At 37.1% G+C, this 23130-nt stretch overlaps 1 pseudogene; it reads left to right on the forward strand.

Moving 5' to 3' along the window:
* Positions 1–19125: 19125 nt before the first annotated feature.
* On the forward strand, positions 19126–22241 carry LOC113274684 (annotated as a pseudogene).
* Positions 22242–23130: the final 889 nt, after the last annotated feature.

The raw sequence follows: 23130 nt of genomic DNA on the forward strand, positions 1-23130 counted from the left end.
ATAAAAATATGATTTATGGTTTTCACATGCTTTGTTAAAATACCCAAGTAAAATAACTATTTAAATGTGTTTTCATACTCACCCCTTTTTTATAACATGTTCAAGGGTGTGGCACCCCTATGCAATTATGATCAACGATCACAAATACAACATGGGTTAATTCATCAAAAGTTGAGTAAAACTGCACAATCTTTCACTCAAACATTGGAGGTTCCAAACATGATAAGATTCAACAGTTTTCAAATGGCTAAAATAAGGGATGTAGATGTCGAGCGTGATTTGGATTGCTTCAAGGGAAATTTAGAATTGTCGAATCACCATTTATGTGTTATTGACAATCTGACTTGAATCTAATTATGAAATGTAGATATGGTTTTGCACATCATGATTATTGAGCATGAACGTCGGAACTATGGAATCTGTTTTGGTCACACACCTCAATAACATTAGCTCCACTTCCCATCCAACTGATCCTTTTAATTTTCTCCATCATATACCACCCTGCATTAATGAGCAAGATAATGAAGCTCTTATAAAAATTCCAGATGATGTTGAAATCTATGAAGCTCTCATGTCAATGCAACCTTGGAAAAGTCCAGGACCGGATGGCTTTCCACCAGGATTCTATCAAACACAATGGCAGATAATGAGTGAAGATGTTTGCAAAGTGGTTAAGGCTTTTTTTATCTCAGGTTATATGCTCAAGAAGATCAATAATACTAGGATTTCACTCATTCCTAAAGTCAGTGGAGCTCATAAACCAGTTAATCTCCAAAATAATTGCTCTTAGACTCAATAAACACATGGTTAATATCATATCTCCAATGCAGTCAGCATATGGTCCTTGCAGACTTATTCCAGAGAATATTTGTCTTGTTCAAGAACTTGTGAAATCCATGAAAAATAAAGGAGGTAGAACTGGCCATTTAGCTCTCAAAATGGACATGTCTAAGGCTTTTGACAGGCTAGAGTGGGTCTTTCTTATTGAGGTTCTAAAACAGTTTGGTTTCTGTGAAAAATTCTGCCATCTTTTACAACAATGCATTGGTACTACATCTATTGAGATTATGATTAATAGCTCACCATCTTCTTCCTTCAAGCCAACAAGAGGGATTAGACAAGGAGATCCACTTTATCCTTATTTATTTATCATTTCTATGGAAGCCTTTTCAAGACAATTGCATCATATTGAGAACACCAAAAAACTTACATGTTAATCTTTCTCAAGTTGATGATTGCCTACTGTTTTGTAAGGCTAATCTTTCTCAAGCTAAAAAGTTATTACAAGGTATTGAAGACTTTAGTCTTTGCTCTGGTCAGCTAATTAATTTTTACAAATCAGCAATTTACTTCAGCAAAAACACAAGTCTTTTAAGTTCTGAAATTATCAGTGGCATTCTTCAAGTCAGGAAGTTGAGTATTACATATGAAAAGTACTTGGGTCTACCTTTCTTCATTGGCAGAAACAAGAAGATCCCATTTTCTAATCTCATAGAAAAAATGGATACAAGACTCTCAAGATGGATTTCTATAAATATCTCTGAAGATGGTAGATCTGTCATGGTTAGGAATGTTACAAATGCACTTCCAGTACATCATATGATAAGTTTAAGCTGCCAAATTCCACTATAAACAGTCTAAACTCTTCACAACAGAAATTTTAGAGAAAGAAAAAGACTAATAAAGGTAAACCTGCAATTTCATGGAAACATGTTAGTAAACCCAAAGAAGAAGGGGGATTGGATTCAGAGACCTTAAACTCTTTAATAGAGCCCTTTTTGCAAAATTTGCTTGGAGACTATGCACTGATACCACTTCTGTTTGTGCATTATCTCTTAAAGATAAATATTTTCCAGATGGAAAGGAATTTGCTATAAAACATAATCCAAACTCAACTTGGTATTGGAGAAGTATGAACTCAGAACTACAATTTATCAAGAAATATAGTTGTTGGAGCATAGGAGTTACAGATGGATTCCAGATTTGTCAGTACCTCCTTCACCTAAATCAGGTGCCACTGATTATCAAAACTATACTTGTGTTCATCAACTATTCTCAGATTCGGGAGGATGGAATTATGATCTTATCTTAACTATTTTTGAATCCCCAGTAGCAAGGCTTAGTCTCAACATTTCTATTCATCCACGGCATGAAGACAGGTTGGTTTGGACCCTTGAAATAAATGACTTGTTTTCTGTGAAATCTGCATATAGAAAGTTGTTTGAAGAGCAAAATATTGGTCAATCAGTCGATCACATAATGCAAGGAATCTATAAAAAATTGTGGAAACTCCCTTTGCTACCAAGAATTGCTCAATTTCTCTGGAAGTGTATTAATGATATTCTTCAAACTATAGATAATCTGGTTTATGTCATTCAGAATGGAGACTATAATTGTCCCCTATGTGCTCAAACAATGGAGACATCTTCTCATAAATAAATAGTTGCAGATGCAAATGCAGATGCAGGGAACAAGGAAAGATTCAATATAGACTGGAGAATTCTAAGAAGGATATCGTACAAGGAATTATTCAAATTTTCAATTCATAACACTAAGAAGAAAATGTCAATTCTAAGAAAGAAAAGATAGAGAGATTATGGCCAGGTACTCGTACTTGGAAAATAGTTGTAGTTGTCTTTGGTTTTTTCTTTGTTTTTGCTTTTTTTTCTTTGTGGTTTGGGTCTCTTTATCCCATGAGGCAGTGCCAAAATAAAAAAGACATAGAAATTAAAATAATAAAAATAAAATAATTTATAATGGATAATCACTAAATGAATTAGGCGTAAATTTTAGGTGGCAGCCTCGCGACAAGCTAGACGCTACACCCTTTTGAATAGCAACACCTAGTCTATAAAAAAGAAATTTAGCTACACCACTACTAGCATCATTACTAACTAGACAATTCTTTAACCTCTTAAAAAAACACAAGGCATCATCACCAAGCTCCCTAACGTGGAAAATGCTAAAAAACAAAAACAAAATAAGAATAGGAAATTATTAACATTATTTATTTATTAAATCAAAAATATATTGTTATTATTATTAGACACCATTTAAAATAAAACAAAAATATGTCTATTTTTATCATTAGTCACATCGTCAACACTTCAACATGATAATAATTTACCAAACAGAACTAATAATATATTTGTTCCGGAACACTTTGTATATTACAGTTTACCAAACATTTAGCTCCTTTATTTCAACAACACAGCACATAGAAGCACTTTTAAAAAACTAACACCAATACCAAACTCACCTGACGTCTATTTAGGTTTTTCTAAAAAAAACTCGTACAATACCAAACTCACCTTATGTGAATCTGCTTAGTTCTTTTTACTCTAATAAATTTGATCCAACCATAGTAATCTCTTTATTTCGTATTTTAACAACTTAACTAACGTCTGGGTTCGTTGTTGTGGTTTTAGGACAATCCATGGCTACTCTTGTTCAGCCGGACCTTCCAGAGCTTTGTAAAACCTGAGTTTTATTTGCTTTCTGATAAAGGATTCGCAGAGGTGGAGGATTTATCACTATATATTAAGAATGCAGGTCTAAGTCATACCGGACGTATGACGGGTTCTGTTCATGGAGTAATTAGCATGTTCAACACTTTCACCCGTGATATTGTTCTTTGGAATCCTGATACGAGGCAATACAGACTTCTTCCAAAGTCCTTGGACGTAAAACCCAAGGATTGGTATGAGGATCGTGATTTTGTTGGCCTCTGTTTTGATGTTGAAACCAAGGATTACAAGGTGATACGAGTTTCTTCTTACGAGCCCCGATATGAAAATGGGCCAATTCCAGGCCGTAACGTCCTGCGCAAAGTTCAGATATACTGCCTTAGTAGTGATTCTTGGAGGTTGGTAGACTCAAATTTCCATACTCATCGTTGTGGACAAGTAATAGGGCAGAGTTTGAATGGTATTTATTTCCATGAAGGTATGGACTTCACTGCAGATCCTATCGTAAGGAGTGTGATTTTGTCATTTGACTTGAGGAAAGAAAAATACCAAAGAGTAGTACAGATTCCAGAGCAGGATAATTGGTTTGAGTTAGAATCAATAGATGATAAATTAGCTTGCATTACATCCCCTTATGATCGTACTATTTTTATATACAAGGTCTGGACGTTGAATGATTACGGTACCGCTAAGAAGTCGTGGACTGAGATTTACAGAGTTAATTTCATGACTCCAGAAATTGAAATAAGGTATGGATGTTGTTTTGATGGTATCCTTGCAATTTCTTTGAATGGAAAATTTTGTTTATTGAAGTACGACAATTTGCTATGTTACAACTCTATTACTGATGAGATTGAGGACCTTGGTTTTGGAGAAGGATTACATCTGCCTACACTTACGGCTACTGCCTATAAGGAAAGCCTAGTTCCTCTTAATGCAGTGCAGCAACTAAAGCTATCTCCTCGTTTCTGGGTTGTGCCAGGGGCGCCACTATTGTCCGATATCAAGAAATTATTACTATAATTAACCGGTGTCATAATCGGATTATTTTTATTTATTACTAATAAAGTCATTTGGAATTCGTTTGAATAATTTGTGATTTCCATCGGTATGTTTTAGTCATTATGCACTCAGAAGAGAAGCATCAAACACGCCAAACTCGTTTTTTTTTTAGACAGCAAAGAAACATAGAGAAAAACAAAAAAAGAAAACTAAGGGACTCTAGTAGTCCTTACATCATTCAGGATAGAATAGATTTGAGAAGATGGTGAGCATTATGCTGGACAAAACTGAATTCAACATCGGCCATAGTTGATCGCAAAGTCTGGATCCTTTCAATGATGCCAAGAATCCTCTGAGGAGTGAAAGTAGCCTTGGCCATTAAGAATATTGACAATTCTATGATACTCACCTTGGATAATAACCTGAGCATTGTAGTTGTGAGAAATCTCACAACCACACCCTTGATAAAATGTATAGAACAATCTAAGTAATCTCCATAAGAATCACAAGAACATTCATTAAGATCTTCAAATTGGATACAAAGAGATGAAGAAACTCTAACTTGCTCTCCAAATAATCTTTCTCTCTCCTAACTATCTTGTCTGAACTCTCAAAAAGATCTCTCTCAATATAAGGTCGCTCGGCTCCTTATATAGGAGTTTACATAGTGGATGACAGCTAATAAAGCCCCTAATTTCAGATCTAACGTGCGTCAATGTCGCGTAGACTTTATTATTGACGCACGACTTCTTTACTATCGCACGACTCTTCACACTTTACTCGTGATTTAGCTGACATCATATGACACGTCGTTCTGGATAAGCTTTATGCGGTTGTCTTCGCTCTGTCTTGATGATCATTATTTCACATGTTTACTTGGTGTGCGGTTTATTGTATCCACATTTTTCCTCTTATCATACCGTTCTTTTGATAAGAGAGCGGTATGAGAATTTTCAATTTATTTTGCTGCACCTGTTCATCTTTTCGTATTCTTCTCTGCCGACATATTCCCCTGATTTAGGCATTATAACTTACGAGTGTCCTTTCAACCATTCATTATCTAACACGTCTCTTATAACCGCCTCTTCCTATCCATTCACTTTTAATCATCGCATTGATGGGGTAAATCTCTTGGGAATCGGGAGTTAAAATCTTTTATTTACTCTCAATCGCTTTCTTCTTTCTTCTTTTTACTCTTCTTTCTTCTCTTCAATTCTTATTTTCTTCTGTTGATGTTCTTCTGGTCTGATTAAACTCTCGAGTTAATTATCATCTTTTTCATCATTCTTCCCTTTTATTTCTTCATTTGCGCACTCTGTCTCTTACTTCTCGTATCTTGATCATCTTAATTTTGATCGATTTGATCATCTTTGATTAATCTCATTCCCATTTTTATCCAAAAAAATGCCTCCAGCTGGTTGGAAGAACGAAAAATAATTTAAAAGATTAAAGACCGAGTTCGGTCAAAAAGGCTTCTCCTTATCCATTCCTCCTAGATCAAAACCTTCATCTACGCTCGAACATGAATGGTTTTCTCTCGAAGAATGGAATGACTAGAAGATCATCCTTTCAGTAGGACAGCTTCTCGCTGGTCTTCCTATTCCTCTTTATAATCCTCAAATTCCCTTGTTTTATGAAATTCTATCGGATGCGAGGTTCTCGCGGGGCATCTTTCAACTAAGCGGTGACTGCATTAGAATAACCATGGAATATGCTCGTCGCGCGGCAGGATTAGAATCTCTTTATCCAGTAGAAGTACGAAAGACAGAACACACCCATAAGGAAATCAATCCTGCAGATTATACCCTTGAGAGTTTTTTCAAGAACTATGAGATTTTTATTATGAAGAATGAGTCGTCTAAGTGGGGTATTCGCTTGTCAAGAAAGGATGGTCTCTCGGAGAATGAAAGAATCATGCGAGATGTTGACTTCCATGACTCCACGAATAACACCGCTCGTAGGTCAAATGATACTCAGTGGTTGGATTACCCCATCGTTTTAGTAGGCCCCTACGTAACTGGAAGAAGTGAAGATGGCTCAACCCTTCCCCTTCCTGTGGGATTACCTGCTTACGATCCTTGGGTATTCAGATGGCCTGAAGAAGCTAATGTGGTATGTTACCTTCATCTCTCCCCTTTTCTTTTCTTTTAATTATTTTTCCTTTCATTTCTCTTATCACTTTCTTTGGTTTTAGATTGCCAAACGGGAAAAAAAGGCTAAAAAATTGCCTCATGCGTCACCTTCGTACGATAATGAAATAAGAAATACTCTTTCTTTAATTTTAACAATATGTTGCCTCTGTTTCTTATCTCTCATTATTCGCGTAGGTGGAAGATGTGGGTGTTAAAGGCAAGGGTAAGGGTAAATTCAAATATAAGAAAATCGCTTTTAAATCCTCTTCCAAGAGTCTGGCTAAGAAGCGGAAGGAATTTTATCCCTCTTCTTCAAGTTCGCACTCTAGCGATGATGATATTCTTCTCACTGAAGACTCCTCAATCACATCTTCCATGGGGCAGATATTTAGTATCTTCTTTGATTCCATGTCAGCAGTTGGTAATGAGGAACTAACTCGTACTTGTGGAACGGTTTCAAAGATATATGATGCCGCTTCTCTAGATCATGAATCCCTTCGCGGAGTTGCCTCAGCGTTAAGACCAAGTTATCAATTTTCATTCGGATCTTTGGTAATCTCTATACTTTCGCTCTCTCTCTGATGATGCTTTGATATCTTTGATGATGTCTAATATTCGCCTTATATCTTCGCAGATGGCACGCATGTCTTATGTTGTTTCTTCAGACTATCAAAGAAGACTTCACAAGCTTAAGGCGGAGAATATTAAACTCAAGACCCAAGTTTCCACTTATGAGAATGATGTCTATAGTCTTCGCAAGAGGAATAATCAGTTAGCTGGTGCGCAACCCTTTATCCCTTCCTCCTTGTTGTTTGCTCGTTTTTTTTTCCGCTTCTTTTTAGTTGCATATTATTGCTAAGATTTACAACCTATCTGGCGAAGAAACTTCTCTATTTCTCTCCCTTCATCATCCTATTTATGATGATACTCTCCTTGAGCATCTTAATGTTTCCCTAAATAATATTTCTGATGACAAACCAAGAAGCTTTTCTTTGGAGGAACTTAAGGCGAAATATCAACTTCTCAATTGTGATCATGCATAGAAGTGCATTATCTACCGTAAATAGCTTTACACACCAATTTTGTGAATCCAAAGAAAGGATTAAGGTTTTAGAAGCAAGAATTAACACTATTATTACTGAGAAGGACCAGGTTTCTCTTAGAGGTGCTAAAGCTTTGAAGGAATTTCAAGAAACTATCCTTCAAGTTCAAGTGGAGCGGGATCTAGCTAAAAACGAAAAAGACTCACTTGTTGAGCGAGGGAATTTGATCTGTTCCCGACTTCTTATAGAAAGCGATGTTGAATTTGAATAGGCTGCTAGGGTTTTAGATAATTCCAGAAATGATTTAGCTGTAAATGTTAGCCTTGAATATGATCATGCTGCATTGGTTAGGGATATTATTTCCAAAAAAGAAGGTTGTTTATTACTATTTTGTCCATCTGTTTCTTTGACAAATATTATTATGCGGCTTTAACCTTTTGACATTTTCTTTCGCAGAGGATGAGAAGAAGTATCTTGAGAAAATTGAGAATCTAGAGGCAAACTTATCCGCTCGTGACTCTGAATACCGCAGGCTCAAGAAAAAGTTGGTTGTCGCTGTTTCTAACTTGAGCAAAGATGTTGTTTGCATTCGTGATGCGGCTATTAAGAAAGTTTGGACTGATAATAACATTCCTCTTACAACTTTTAAATTCGCTGAAGTTCCTCCACATGAAGAAGGTTCTGACATATCTGATAGTGAGGGAGATTATGAGGAATATGAAGAGATTGAAGAAGAAAATTGGTGATTCTGAAGCTGAGGATGATAATGAAGATGATATGGGTGGAAATTAGTTATTTTTCGCGCTCGTAAATTCTTTTTCATCTTTTTGTATATCAGATACTTTATAGTATTTGAAATTTTTTCTTCAATGTAAATTCTTTAAATATTTGAGGTTTCTTCAGTGTAAATTCTCCTTGGGATATATCTGCATCTATAAAAGGGGAAAAAATTGTTCTTTCCAACAGTTGGAGTTAATTTGGTGGTAATAACATGTATAGCAATATTCTCTCATAATAATAAATAACCTGTGCGTAAGTCTATCACATGGGGGTGAATAACACTCTTCTATATGCTTGCATTCCCATACTTGCTTCTGTTAGTCGTCACGAGATGATTGAGTTATGAAAATGTTATTTAGTATGATGTATATGTGCTCCTTTATTCTTTTGGATTAACATTTTCTGTTTTAACTGTAGAGCTTTCATGAGTGTTTGTACCTCATATGTCTTTGTATAATGCCTCTGTCAAGTTTTGCACTATCGTCTTTCACACCCATACTATTATTCTCACTGCAAGAAATTTCCTTTTTCCACACGTTTAATTGCTCTTACCTGCAAAACAATATAAGCTTATGTTCTACTTTTCTCATGAGGTCTTATTTAGCCTTCCTAATTAAAGGTCTTATTTTGCCTAATACATGATTTTTGTTTCTGTGCGACGAAATCGCAACCAGTCCTTACATTTTCATGTAATGACCTATTGATCTCGTCTTATCATCTTCTTGTATTATTGTCTTTGCAGGTTTTATTGGCGCACAAATACGACAAGCCTTAATACCCTCGTGAGTAAAAAGCCTCATGATATTTGCGTCTCTTGACACAATTCAGCTCCCTAATGGAGGTTGTCGTCCTTATATTCCCCCTGACAGCCCCTTCAAGGAAGCTTACCCCTACCGGGTTGGGGTGGGCTCTTCCCATCCAGTGATGAAACAATCAGTTGTTTTCGCGGCCTCTTATCACTATGCCGATATGGCTTCTGGTTACAAGACCGCATCCTAAGTAGGGTTTCTTTGGAACGAGTGCATCATAGTCAGGGCTTGTAAAGAGCGGTCAGGTATGCTCCAGACGCCCTAGGCACTCTTAACTCAACCGTGTACCTCGGCGCCCTGATCGAGTTTCTGCACTCCTTAGGAGAGACCTTGTCACCTTAATCTTTCGATTTAGGCGCCTCTCCTGGATGGGTTTTCATTTCACCCCAAATCTCCATGAATCAGGTTTTAGGGTCGGTGTAGCTTTCCCCCAAGTTATGCTAACCAGGTTTTCCCCAATAGTTACGCGTGTTAGGTCTTATTGTTGCCTCTTGTTTTATGCGAACTAGGGTGCACGCCACAATTGTATGCCTAGCCTCCCTAGTTGGAGTCTTTGCTTCTGTTTCCTTCTATTAAGGTCTTATTATAAGGTCTTATTGTCGCCTTTTTCTGATATGATATAATTGATTTTCATAAAGAAGAAGAACTTTCTCATTTGCATTCATACTTTTGATTAGTACAATTCTGATGTCTTCTATCTTTATTTATTCTCCTACAGAATAACTACTACTTAAAGAACTTTTTATCTGAGATAACTTGTTTATTTCTTTTACCTTCTATGCTTCATTGAGTTCGTGTATGTTTTCCAATTTCTGTGCTCGCATATGCTCTATTTCTTCTGATGTGCTATGACTGCCGGACGGAGCATATTTCCTCAGATACACTTGGTTCCAGATTTCATTAGATGGCTTTTCTTCTTTTTCATCTTCTGACTCATACATTCTATTCCCAACGACCTTCTTGACCCGATACGGCCCATCCCATATTTTCTATATTCTCCCGTTACCATTTTTCTGATAGTGAGGTTTCTGCCTCAACACCAATTCTCCTTCCTGGAATTCGTTCTCTCTAGAACACTTGTTGTATTTATTCTCTTGTGCATCTGTTGTCGCTTTTACCGAAGCTCTTTTTACTTGAATCTCCTTGTGTACAACATCTACCATTAATCTTTCACCTCGCTGACTTTCTTGTATCTACTTTTTCCAATTTCTTCGCTTGCTTGCGCGTTCTTCACACTTGTCAACATCAATCTCCTAGCAGGTGTTACCTTCGTTCAGATCTCCTCTTATTACTCCAACACCTTGAGGTAGAGGGAACTTAATGCACTAGTGGAAGGTTGAGGCCACTCCTAGAATGCCATGTAACCAGGGTCTTCCTATCAGAGCATTATAGGGTGATTCTACTTCAATGACGCAGAATACTATTTCTGTTGATATGCTCTTCAAAGGAATTCGCATCATTATCTCTCCTTTGGCTTGTTAGCTGTTCCGTTGAAACCATAAATTTTTTGTAAGTGGAGGGAATAAGTTCCTCATCTTTACCACCCATAGTCTTGTATGTGTGATAAAACAGAATATCAACTGAACTGCCATGATCTATCAGTATTCTATTTATAGCCCATGTGTTCGCGTCATCCTCTTCGTCTTCATCAGCTTTTTCTTTTGGATTGATTTCTAACTTTACCACTAACAGTCTCTCGTGTGGTTCTCCTCCTCCTGGTACTTCTTCTGCGTTAAATGAAATAGGTGTCTTTTACAAATCTTTCAATAGTGATATCTTCGCAAGGTTGAGTATATCTTTTCCATCACTATCTCTTGCATAAACTCGATTTAGTACACTGTCGTGAAAATCTTCTAAGCTTTTGAATGAGTATATTATCGAATTACAATATAAATTATTTGCCTCCGCTCCTACTTCGATCAAATATGTATTCCTTCCTGTCTCCATACCTTGTGCATGACCTTCTGGTGGTGGTGGTGGTGGTAGATTTTGTGGTTGCTGCATTAGGAAATGGATGATTTTTCCATGAACAATCATTCTTAGTATGATTTTCTTCACATTTCTACAGTTGTTTGTTGTGTTAACGTGGAAACGGTGATAGGCACATAATTATCTACTTCTCCTCCCTAGTGATGTTCATTTCCCACATTTGGTGGCTCAGGAATGTCTTCCATTAAAATTATAGATTCCCAGATTTTGTCTATTGCGGTGTTTAGATGTGGCATCTTTATCTTCTCCCAAACCACTTCGCTACCTCCTGTGCCTTGGTTGTAATATTGCTTTTGTCCTCCATAACCTTCTGGTGGGTTATCAAGCCTTTGAATCTTATTATTTCCTCTATGATTGTTGAACTTCTTTTCTTTGTATTCTCTTTCAAACTCTTCTTGATCTCTACTACCCATGGCTACTAGCTTTTGCCCTTCTTCCATTACTTTCTTTCCATGACTCCCTTGGTATGTACTTGCAACAATATTTTTTATCCTTGGAAGTAGGCTTGCAATCCTCTCGTTGGCTTTTTTTCTCACAACTGGGTAAGACTCCATTTCTCTTTTTTTTTCTTCGAGAGATATGTATTCTTCTTGGAACTCGCGTAATTCCTCCATAGTTATTGTATCTTTTGTCCTGAAGATCTGTGTATACAACAAATCTGTAGGAAAAAGTGCATTAATGAAGGCTAGTATAAGGTTTCTGTCATCTACTCGTCCGTCCATTTCACTACACATGCTACTCCAACGCGTGGTTAAACTGCGCAAGCTCTCATTGATCCTTATGCCTAAGCTGAAGACTTTTTCAATACCTGGTCTTAGCATGTTATTGCTGATATATTGTCCGAAGAACATGTTTTGTAAGTGAGGAAATGATTGAATGGTTCATACTGGAAAATCTTCCCCTGTCAGGCTCGCTGGGAAATATTTACATAACACCGCATCATTTTCCTCCCACTGTAATAAGGATCGATTATACGCCCTTATCTGCTGCACTGCACATGTGCTTCCATCAAAGATATTAGTAAGTACAGGTAGGCTGCATTTAGGTGGTACTACTGCGAGTTGTACTTGTCTTGCAAATGGTGTTTTTTCATCTTTCTCCATTTCTTCATCTAATTGTCGCCTACCACCATCTCTTCGCGTCATCATCATTTCTCTCATATCTGCAAATTCTCTAAGGATTTATTTTCTCATGATTTGGTCGGCGTCTTGCTGCATAGGTCTTTTCAACCTTGCTTGCCTTACTATGTTGTCATGTCTATTTTGACACATAGCCTCTTGTATCTCTCTCTCTCTTTGGCATCGTATCTTCTGCGTTTGCGTCTTTCTCTTTCGTCCCTTTCACACATCTGTGCGGCATTATGTCTTTCAGCTTCCTCTTCGCGGTCATACTGATTTCTCAACATTTCTTTACCTTGCAATATAATTCTTCATTTTTCTTCATCCTCTTCACCATCTTGATCATGATGTGTGCGGTGACTGAAGATGAAGTGATCCAAACAACTCTTGATAATTGGAAGGAAGATCACGGTAAACCTTTTCGTTATGAAGCGTGTTTCATAATTCTAAAAGATGGTACATCTCAAGCACATCGTTACTGCAATCGAATGCCGCTGCCGGAATTTAGAAGAAGGTGTTGCCCTTGTTCGATGTTGGTTACATCGTATGGTGAGACCAATGAACAATGACAATTTCTGGGAAAGAGTATTGGGACATTTTGTATCATCGCCGAACCAATCCATAAGAAACAGCAAGATCCTAGAACTAAGAATTGCACTCATCACTAATGAAGTCAAACATTATACGGAAATATTGTGGATGGTTCATCGTAGCAATTCTGGATTATCCAACGGATAACTGGGAACCAACGCTCATACCAAGTTTACCGAAGAAAGCGGGAGAGAGCTTAGGCATTTTGAATGCTATGAACTTTACAGAGAGACTGTCGCTAGATTTGATGTAGTTTGATGTTTTTGTTGTGGTTTATCAAAATGTAGTTTGATGTTATTTGAAAGTTTAAATTGTAATAAATTTCACTTAATCTGAAGTAGAAATCTATTTTAAAATATAAACATTTTCATTCATTGATATTACTGCCAATTCTTTTACAAGATATAAACTTAGACAATAAAAAAAACTTCAATAAAAATCAAGTACAAGTTTTGGCCTCCTGTTTATCTTCATTTGACGTATTTTCCATTCAACGCGCTCTTTGACAGTTTCACCTTTGTTTTTGATTTTTTGTTGATAACTTTCAAAACTGGAGCTCTTCTTTGCCTTTTAGCGGAACATTTTCTTGGAGCGACTTCTAAAACTTGCACTTTCCTTTTACAATTTTCAATCTTTTTAAAACTCCAACATATCTTAGAAACAACAGCTTTAATTTTTGCATCACAAAAAAGTGTGATCGCCTTTTCAGCCATTTTAGAAGAGAAAATTCAAGTGAATTTTGGTGTGAGTGAATTGTTTGAAGATGGTGGTAATTTATAGAGGTAAAAAGTGAAATTCTAATTTTAAAAAACTACCCATTGGCGTTACAATAAAAAACGTCGGCGTTATATCTTTTGACACCTCGTTGGTTCTTCTGACGCAAGCGTTTTCTTTCTAATATTAGCGTTCGATTTACGGATGCAAGCGTTTTTACCTCGATCGCACGCCTATTGATCTAACCTCAATGTTTTATCATAGTGTAAAACCTAGTTTGGCCATCCACCTGGCTCACCAAACGAATGGGTTTGTTCATTCCCATAGGAAATGCTCTTAGACCCATACCTCCTTTTTCTTTGCAGGTGACAAACCAACCTCGTTTGATATAGTGCAACTTCTTCTCGTCTCTAGAGTGGCCCCACCAGAAACTTCTTATTGTTTGATTGAGCTTTTGGATTACAGATTTCAGGAGAATAGTTGTTGCCATGCAGTACAAAGGGATAAGTGCCAGAACTTATTGAATGAGAAGAGCCCTCCCTGCTTGATTCAAAAAATGTTTCTTCCATCCTGCCATCATCTTAGAGTCAAATTTATCAATAAGGAAATCATATGAAGAAATTCTGTTTCCATGCTTTAAAATTTGTACCCCAAGATATTTTTCCTCAATACTCATCTTGTTGACTCCAAGCATGGAAGTGACTTCATTTTGTTTCTCTATGAGAACCTTTTTGTTAGAGCATAGCTCGGTCAACCTCGCATGCGTTGCTATATCAAGCATGTTTGTCAATGTTAGTGATCAAAACTATAAAGTCTTGATTTCTAGCCTATTAGCTAAGTCTCGGACTAGGATAAGAAAAGTATAGTTGAGCTCAAGGACTTCATGGTGATTCAACGACAACGGCGAAGATCTACACCAAGGAACCGTGGAACTTCATCAACAAAAAGGTATGTGAAGACTTGAACTTATCTATAACTCGAAAGTCTATCTATTCTTCTCCTACTTCTTATGAGACAAAAGTCATATGCTATATAGACTAGATCATATACACTTAATATTTCGAGTTGAGTATTCATTGCTTATCTTTTACTCGAAATCATGTGTTGGTAAGGCGTTTCGCTTTGATCAGGTTTATCTTCACCTAGTGACGAAAGTCATGAAAGTTTAAATCACTTTGGAAATTGCTCTGACGAGAAAGGTTTGTTGTTCTTCACGACTGAATATCGCCCTCTGAGAATGTTTCAATGATTGGAATGAGAGTTTAGATTATATAACCATGTATTCCTTGAACCGAAGTTTTCGAACTTTGTTGATCAAGAGAAATCGGTAGGATTGTGGAATTGGCTTGCCAAGTCTGCGAACCCAGTCCGCAGACTTAGTCCGCGAACTGACAGAAGTTCTCGACCGAGAATTTCTGCTGGGATTTCCAAAACTCGTTTGTGTATTAAGTCCGCGAACTCAGTCCGCGAACCCAGTCCGCGAACTGGCGGAAGTTCTCGACCCAAGTATGCTGAGTTTGGAAAACTCAACCGATTAACTTAAGTCCGCGAACTTGTTTGTGAGCTTAAGAGGTTATGATCTAAAGATGTGCTCTGAACATGAAATATTAATTATTAAGGAATGATTTATGCAAACCGTGGCTATAATGTTCATGAGCCGATTCTAATCGAATCAAATCTTCTTTGTTTCAATTGTGTCGTGCGCAGTTACATACGATCTCATAGCAATTGAACAACTCTTAACTAGTTCATTTTAGTCAATTGAACTAGTTATAGTGAAGAAGAACATGATTAATATGAGATGCTCATATGGTTGACCTTTTGGGTTATCATGTTAAACCAACATACGTGTACTCGTTTGGTCATGGTTTTCTCAAACCCAGTAAACATGTACCCAAGTGTGTGTGACAAGCTATGTGTTTCGATCTAACATTTGAGAGATATTGGCTTGAATCTAAATAAGGTTTTCATCTAACGGTGGATAGAGTTTGCTTTGTACCTAAAGAAAAACCCTAATTTGAAAGGCTATATATAGGAGACATCTAGCTAGAGCAAAACTTAATCCCCACACGTCTGTGTGATACTAGTGCGCTCTCTAGAATCGATCTCCATTAACCCTTGATTTTCTTCTCTAAAATCGGGTTAACGACTTAAAGACTTCATTAGGATTGTGAAGCCAGACTGATACTACTCTTATCGTAGTTGTGTGATCTGATCTTGCATCTTCTATCGTAAGAGCACAATCTGTGATTTGCTTGAGATCTTGAGAGTTCTCCGATAGACAAGATAAAGAAGTCACAAACATCTTCGTCTCACTGTTTGTGATTCCTCGACAAACCGCCTGTGTAGTCAGGAAGGATTGTAGAGAGGTGATTGATTAATCTAGGTTGTTCTTCGGGAATATAAGTCTGGATTATCAATTGGTTCCTGTTTCCTTGATTTTATATCTAAAGACGGAACAAAACCTAGGGTTTATCTGTGAGAGACAGATTTATCCTTTTGATAGACTATTTTGTGTGAGATAAATTCGTTTATTATCAAGTCTGTGATTTTGGTTTGCAGAACCTCTTAGTTGTGGGTGAGATCAGCTAAGGGAATCAAGTACGCAGTTTCCTGCTGGGATCAGAGGCGTAGGAGTACAACTGTACCTTGTATCAGTGGGAGATTGGTAAGGGTTCAACTGTAGATCATTCCAAAGTTATTTTGCAGTAAGCTAGTGTCTGTAGCGGATTAATACAGTGTGTATTCAATCTGGACTAGGTCCCCGGGTTTTTCTGCATTTGCGGTTTCCTCGTTAACAAAATTTCTGGTGTCTGTGTTATTTCTTTTCCGTATTATATTTTATATAATAGAAATAATACAGGTTGTGCATTAAAATCATCAACTTCTCTAATCCAACCTTTGGTTGTTGATTGATCCTTGGACATTGGTCTTTGGTACCGTCCAAGTTATCTCTCTTTGATAAAGACTCGCAGGTTTCTATTTTCTTGAGTAAAGATCAAATCGAGAGATTGAGATAATAACTCTTTGAGATACTTTTTATCTAGATTGAGTCTGACTGTCTAGTTGATTCTCTAGCAAAGTATTTCGGAGTTAGTCCGTACAGATTTCTAAGAGAAATACTGGGTGGTGTTGTTAGACCCCCGCTTTTTCACTTTTTGCTAAAAATGATAGCGGATTTGTTGTAGTTTTCCTGCTGCCCAGAAAGCGAAGCCTACTCTTGGAGAATTGAGGTGACAAAAGCGTATATGTGTACTAATATGCATAATTAAAGTCCAAATATACAAAGTTGATTCGAATCACCTATAATTTTTCTTTTATAAAAATTAATGTTTCTTTTATAAAAACTAGCTCCTCCTCCACCATACTCTATCTCCTTAATAATCAGTTCTTTAGAAACTTCGCGCTATTTCGAGAACCAGTTCTTTTCATCACTCTCTTTTCCTCCTTGTCTTCATCTAATGGATAAGCAGAAGAGTTTCTTTCCTCTGAGTTAGGGTTGTGAAGGTATCCTTTAGAATCACTACGGTTTGTAAGTTCCCTAAGCAAAGCATCTTCAACCCTAGTAAATCGATTTCTTCGCAGGAAATCCAAAATGACATCTAAATTTTCCCCCATTTTCAACTACTTGTACTCAACAACGCTGCACCTACAATTCCAGTCTACCTGAAATCGATGAATATAATCGTCCACTTCAAACCTTAGCTTTTTAAACCCTTTCTAAACTTGAAAAATATACAAATCCGTAGGTGCTAGATCCAAAATATCGAGTGAACTAACAAATTGAATCAGAAATTTTCAAAAAATGAATAGATAAACCCTACTTAAGGGAAGAAGCCTGTTCCGATTGCAAAACCTATAGAAGATCGTCGAGTTTTTATGTCAAGTCTAATAAACTTAGAATCGTACCTCCGACTAAAAACTGATATTGTTGCGCACATTAAAGCACGTCCTCTTAGAGGAGCGAAGAACAACTAGGATACCAAGCGTAACCATCAGACCGGACTAGCTTTAAAGTTTCAAATATGGAATTCTTGCATCAAGCACTATCAGATGGAAAGCTTACCAAATTTTCATGTGAAGCACCACTTCTACGTATTTTGCCAAAATATAGTGTTAAAAATTGACACGAATTTTCTCACATCTTTTTTGATTGCTTTCATCTTATTTTTCAAGGAACCAACGTCCATTTCATAAGTATTTTCGTTCCAAGAGATGAAGACTTCATAAATACGTCTCTAAAATAGAGATGATGGTGGTTGTGCGCACCAGTAATTTCAACATTGTCCACATGAATGTATGCAACTGTAAGATCAATTTCTTCTTGTCTAATCAAATTCCTATTAGTCATATTGAATTGAATTGATTCCGAGAAGGTGTTGTGTTTGAGAAAAATACTTTTCTTATATACAAAAAAAAAATGTAGATCTTTTGAGAAAATATCCGTTGGGATCCTATGATGAAAAAAATTGCCCGTTAAAAATAATAGATGATTACGATCGAGTGGAGGAGAGATGCACCAAAAAGAAGGTCAAGCGCAGGTATAATGAGGAATTGATATGTTCCCCTCTATAACTAAGCTAAGGATTTCAATAATTTGGACTAAGCAATGCTACATGGACCATAGCCTAGTTAGTTATTCTCCGAATCATTCCCGAATGATTCACGAACGTATCTGAACTGACCGAACCCGAATAATATTTCCGAACTATTTGAACTCCGAACCTAGTTCCCGGATTATATGGACCTCACGAATGATTTGCGAACGTATCCGAACTGACCGAATCCGAATGATATTTCCAAACTAGAACTCCCATAGGTAATTGTCTGACTAGAATTCTGTTGATTGGTTTTTGTTTGATTTTGTATATACTTTATATTTAAATACAATTATTCAGTTAAAATTTTCTATCGGTATTTGTTTAACCAGTGTTTTATGTGTTGATTTTTGTTAAAAGTCTATAAATACGATTTAAATACATATGCGATTAAATTGTTTACTTCTTGTTAAATAATCACGCTAAAATATTTTTTCTATCTTACAAATCATATAAATATAAAATTAGTCTCGTAATAAGGTCATAACACTTATCAATTTATCATATATGTAAGCCGAATTTTAAGTGCCGATCTCACATTTATAAAACGAATACGCACGTACGTATGCCGTTCCGAACTACTGTCCGAATAACGAAGTGTTGACCGGATTTTTGACCGAATCCGTATAATTCCCGTACGTATGCCGTCCCGAACTACTATCCGTACCCCGAATTGTTAACTAGTGGTTGGGTTTGGCTAGAATCTGGCTATAGGTAAGCCAAAACCCAAACCTGCTTGGCCTTGCAAAACGTAAAAAGGTGCAACAGAACAGTATCATAAATAAATAGGGGCAATTTGGTAGTTAAAGTCAATTTTGGATATGATTTTCATCTCTATTTCAAAATCCCCAATTTAATTTACAATTTTCAGAAGGGTTTCTGGTTCCAGTCTCTAAATCTAATTTCCAACTATCTCTTCGATGATCTGAACTTTCTTGAGTTCGATCATACAAATTAACCGGGGAGTTCATCACTCAGAACATTACTTATTTCTGAAATCGGTTCTTAAAATCACTGGTAAAGTTATTCATATCTTTCTTTTTTGCATTATTATGTGTTCGAACTGTCGCATGAACTGCTTGTATGAAGATTAGTTAGGGTTTCGTTTAGAAATGGGTTTTAGCTAGTTAGTTTGAGTTCTTGTGCGAAGATTAGTTAGGGTTTCGTTCATATTCTAAATTCATAAATTTTCTTGGTAATTATGAAATTAAATAATTTTCTAGCAGATTTACCACTAGTGCATTTCTATTTCCATGTCATCTTAGTTTTGAATATTAAGAATGACAAGATACGGATATATCATTTCTATTTATACTGCGGTGAACAAACAATTTCTGTTGACACCAATCTGGTATTATCTTTTTTTCTAATTCATAGTTCATTGTTAATAACCTGTCCTAATTCATCTTGTGGAACTCTTGGTACATGGAAATGCATAAATACAACCTTTATTGCAGATTCTTTGGTTTGGTTTGTTTTGTTTGCTTCTAGATTGTGTAAGTGAAGACACCAAATAGTACAATGACTCTCTTACACTTCTCAGCAGTGTGAGACACGCTCTCACAAATACGTTTCCCACTGACTCACTGACACAGCCACATTTATGCTATTAACATACAATTGTAACTGTTCCGATTTTCGTTTCTACGTTGTGCTTTGCGCCTCCTGGCATTGAGATGGTAGTTGCCACTTGGAAGTTCAGGTTTATCTGCCTGCGAATAGAAATTCCATTTCGCTTTTAGATTTGTTGACTCAATAATTAAAGTCACTGGTTTATCGTCGCCATTTTTCTGTACTTCACTCTTTTAGGCTGACTTCCTCTAATTCTGACAAGCTGTCTTTTTGCAGGTCCTGCATATAATTTCCATCAGTTCTTAGATTGGGGTTATTCTGATAGTAATTCTTGTGTAATGTGTATATGATTGGTGCTCATAGCTGAAACTATTATATTCGGCGAATATATGGCCAGCAATTCTTTAGTTATAGGGCAAGAATTTGCTGATGTAGAAACATGTCGAAGGAGTTTAAAAGAATTCTCTATAGCATTGCATTTTGACCTTCGTGTTGTAAAGTCAGACAGAGGCCGGTTTATAGCCAAATGCTCGGTGGAAGGATGCCCATGGCGCGTCCATGCAGCAAAATGTCCAGGTGTTCCGACTTTTATGATTAGAACTTTGCGTACAGAACACACATGTGCAGGTGTCTTAAATCACTATCATCAGCAAGCTGATGTTGGTTGGGTTGCTAGGTCTGTTGAAGCACGTCTGCGAGAAAATCCACAATACAAACCAAAGGAAATCTTGCAGGATATACGCGCACAACATGGGGTTGCGGTTTCGTACATGCAGGCATGGCGGGGGAAGGAGCGTAGTATGGCTGCAGTTCATGGAACATTTGAAGAAGGTTACAGTCTCCTTCCTGCGTATTGTGAACAAGTTAGGAAGACAAATCCAGGAAGCATCGCATCAGTTTTTGTTGGGCACGAGAATCACTTTCAGCGTCTCTTTGTTTCGTATCGTGCATCAATATACGGGTTTATAAAATCTTGCAGGCCACTTTTAGAAGTTGACAGAACCCAACTCAGAGGAAAATATCTCGGGTCTTTACTCTGTGCTGCAGCTGTTGATGCTGAAGATACGTTGTTCCCTTTGGCATTTGCCATTGTTGATTCAGAAAGCGATGAAAATTGGATGTGGTTCCTTTCAGAGTTGAGAAAACTGTTTGGAATGAATACTGAGAGTATGCCAAGGCTTACGATATTATCTAACCGACAAAGAGGTATTTTGGATGCGGTGGACACTCATTTTCCTAGTGCTTTTCATGGGTTTTGTTTGCGTCATGTTAGTGAAAATTTTCGCGATGAGTTTAAGGACGCAAAATTGGTAAACATTTTCTGGAGTGCTGTTTATGCTTTAACTGCTGTTGAATTTGAATCCAAGATCTCTGAGATGAGATTTCGCAAGATGTTTTGCAATGGTTTCATCGTTTCCCTCCCCGTCTTTGGGCTGTAGCGCATTTTGAAGGAGTACGATACGGTCACTTTACTTTAGGAGTAACAGAGTTATTACATGATTGGGCTCGAGAAGGTCAAGAAATCCCCATTGTGCAAATGATGGAGCATATTCGCCGTCAGTTAACATCATGGTACAGAGATCGGCGTAACATGGGAATGAGTTGGAATAATTCTATTCTTGTTCCGTCAGCTGAGAAGCGCATTGCAGAAGCTATTGCAGATTCACGTTGTTACCAAGTCCTTCGTGCAAATGAGATAGAGTTTGAGATTGTTTCGACGGAGAGGACAAGTATTGTGGACATACGCAGTCGTGTTTGCTCTTGCTGTCGTTGGCAGATCTATGGTTTACCTTGTGCACATGCTGCTGCAGCCCTAATTTCTTGTGGTCTTAATGTGCAGTCATTTGCTGAACGCTGTTTCACAATGGCAAGTTACCTTGAGACCTATGGGGAAATAATAAACCCTATTCCAGACAAGATTCACTGGAAGACAATAATAAACCACAAGAAATAATAAACCCTATTCTAGTCTTGTGGTCTTAACGAAGCAATACCCTTGAGACCTATGGCGATGGTGGAGTTGATAAAGCTGATATCTCCATACGTCCACCCAAGATTCGTAGGCAGCCTGGTCGACCAAAAAGAAGGTTCTCCAGATAGAGAGTTCTAAGAGGCCAAAAGGAGTTGTTGGGTGCGGTCGTTGTCATTTGTTAGGGCATTCACAAAAGAAGTGCACTTTGCCAGTCTGATTATGATAACATCTTTGCTGACCCATATCTTTTGTTTATAGATAACCCTACATCTGTTCCAGTCCATCTTCTCTTAAACAGCGGGAATCGCAGTACTGAAGTGTTATTCACTATTTCCTCTCTTGTTATTGAATATCACTTTCACAAAGTGAATTAGATTCACTGTTTGTTGTTACTTCATCATTCAAACACCCATGTCATTTTGGAAAGTGCTGAATTTAAAGACAATTTCAAGAATACTAATGCATGCTGTCATGAAAGACATGGAAAACTTAATCAACTCAATTCCATATTTTGAGTTGGTTATGTTTCAGCCGATGCGACTACAGTACAATGTTAAGTTATTGGATGATGATTCTTAAAACTTTGCTACACCAAGTTCTTCATTTCCCCAATTCTTTACCAATAATTCGTGTTTACACCAAATTCTTCATCGATAGGGCAAAAAAACAACAAAGGGCTATGGCGGTGGCCATAGAAAGGTGTAACCAGTTCATCCTAAATGTAAATTTCGTGTAACGATGTAAACTTTGAGTTATGGAGTGGACTTTAGTAAGAGCAACCACTATGGTGCTAATTTTCTTGGCCATGTTTTTACCATCTAGCCAAGCCAAGGAAAGGAAAATGTCAACCAGTAAGACCCTTGCTACATCTAGCCGATTCTCTAGAATCGAGCCATAGCAATTCTCCCGCCTAACAAGACATATTTTCAATAAGGAGACAATGTTATGCACGATAGATTATGCTCCAATCAACCAACATTGAGGTAACTTATTAAGATGTAAACATTTCAAACGCATAAGCGGGAGTCGAATACACGGCTTACAGTGGTGGAGCCAGGATTTAAATGATTGGAATTTCTGTCCTGCATTTAAGAGATGTTCGGTGCATATATAAACATGGCCAGAATTGCTCTTAAATGCGATTACACCGCGCCTATCAAGATTGCTAAATATCAGTAGCGTCTAACTCATTAGGTTATTTTATCATCCTAACTGCGAAAAGAAAAGAAGAAAAAAGGGATCAATTTCTTTTCCATTAATTATTTGATTTGATTTTTTTTTGACCGAATAATAATCATACTCTATCCAATAGGCAACAACAGTAGGATTCAATAGGCTTAACG

Source organism: Papaver somniferum, chromosome 4 (assembly GCF_003573695.1).
Source record: "Papaver somniferum cultivar HN1 chromosome 4, ASM357369v1, whole genome shotgun sequence".
In the NCBI taxonomy this organism is placed as follows: Eukaryota; Viridiplantae; Streptophyta; class Magnoliopsida; order Ranunculales; family Papaveraceae; genus Papaver; species Papaver somniferum.